We start from the raw sequence: 1,895 nt of genomic DNA, 5'->3' as shown, positions 1-1,895 counted from the left end.
ACACACAAACACACAAAAGTCGTCGCAGACGGTGACGTAATTCAGCTCAACAAGTGTTCGAAATGGAATCGGTTGTGGCGCTGTAAAACAGGGGTGCGGGAGAAAGCTATGGCGAGTGGGACGCTTCTCAACTACAAAGCTATGAAGAGTGGCACGCTTCTCAACTCTCACTCTGGGAACAATACTGGTTTCAGTTCCTGTTGCGGTCGCTGTGTGGCCAATAAAGACTGATCGTCTATGCAGTGGCCGACTCTGTATAACAGTGGTGTACGGAACGAGTGCGACGGCTTTTCTTGCACTACTGGCACACAGCTGACACTTTACATGTAACAGTGTTGATAGTTGTTGAGGAGAACCACCCATCCTCCAAGAGATAAACTATGAAATCTCATTAAAATTCAGCTAATTGCACCCACTTTACTCAAACGAGATGTTATTTAATTCACGGCTGTAATTTTAAGCAACTGCAGTATATATTTTTAGAATAAAATTCAGTCGTCAGATGCAAGTACATTTTTATTTTGCTTTGCCGGGTTCGACAAATTTACTTGCAATCTTCAGAAAGCTATAAAATTTGGAATATTATAAATCTTTAGACTTTGGCTATACATTTATGTGAAGTATAAGTAGTATATTACAGAAACTTATTTGGAACCGGTATAGCAAGTATCAATATCTTCTTCCCCCGCCCGGTTGCCAGTGCGGTCTAACGCACGGCTTTCCGGATTGGGATGGAGCGCCTGGTCCCCGACACGAATCCGCCCGGTGGACTTGTGTCGAGGTCCGGTGAGCCGGCCAGTCTGTGGATGGTTTTTAGGCGGTTTTCCATCTGCCTCGGCGAATGCGGGCTCGTTCCCCTTATTCCGCCTCAGCTACACTATGTCGGCAACTGCTGCGCAAACAGGTACTCCACGTACGCGTATACCACTATTATTCTACCACGGAAACATAGGAGTTACACTCGTCTGGTGTGAGACGTACCCTGGGTGGGGGGGGGGGGGTGTCCACCGGGGGTCGAACCGCACAATAACCCTGAAAGAGTGGTTCGGTGTGGGGCGGAGGAGGGGTGAAGTGGACTGCGGTACTCGTCGTGGGGTTGTGGACCACTGCGGCTGCGGCGGGGACGGAGCCTCTCCGTCGTTTCTAGGCCCCCGGTTCGTATACAATACATACAATACAATATCTTCTTCACAGAAGCAAAATGTCCAGAAATGTACATACTGAATGTGATTACTGTAAACGAAGACTGACAATTTAAAGTAACTGAATCACATCTGTGTATCTGTTGTGCTAGCAGCAAGGAACATATATAAAAGCATGCATAAAAATTTAATTAAGGTATGTAAATAAGTTATATATAATACATCTGAAAAATCATAGTTCTAACATGTAAAAGGAACTGGCTAATTTTCACATTTTATAACATGTTATATGCAATCAAAATAGCGTCTGTTTGTAATGCAAGCTGATCATTCAACAAATGTTTTGAATTTAGGTCAGAATGACAAATTCTCCTAATAGGTTCATTTTGTAGCCCTCGTCAACTATATGTAAAATTTCGATGTGAAGCGAGGCTGGAGGAGGAAGTGTGTGTTTCTCTATTTTGAGATGTCCTGCAAAAGTTGACTTATATGAATTCTCTTTGTTGAGCAAGTGCTCACGAAAGTGAGTCTTAAATGCCCTGCCCGTGTGTCCTATAGAAAAGCTCGAACATATATTACATTGTATTTTACATACTTCAACTTGACAAAATTATCAGCTGTAGATTTCTCATTATTTGTAAAGAGCAACTTGGTGGCATTGTTCGTGTGTAAAGGAGACAGTGACGTCATATTATTTCAATAAATTAGCCACACGATACGAAATGTCACTTATAAATGGGACTGCAGTGTATT

The sequence above is a fragment of the Schistocerca cancellata genome, chromosome 4, assembly GCF_023864275.1.
Source record: "Schistocerca cancellata isolate TAMUIC-IGC-003103 chromosome 4, iqSchCanc2.1, whole genome shotgun sequence".
NCBI lineage: Eukaryota > Metazoa > Arthropoda > Insecta > Orthoptera > Acrididae > Schistocerca > Schistocerca cancellata.
The sequence above is the reverse complement of the archived record's forward strand: the minus strand, read 5'-3'. Positions refer to the sequence as shown.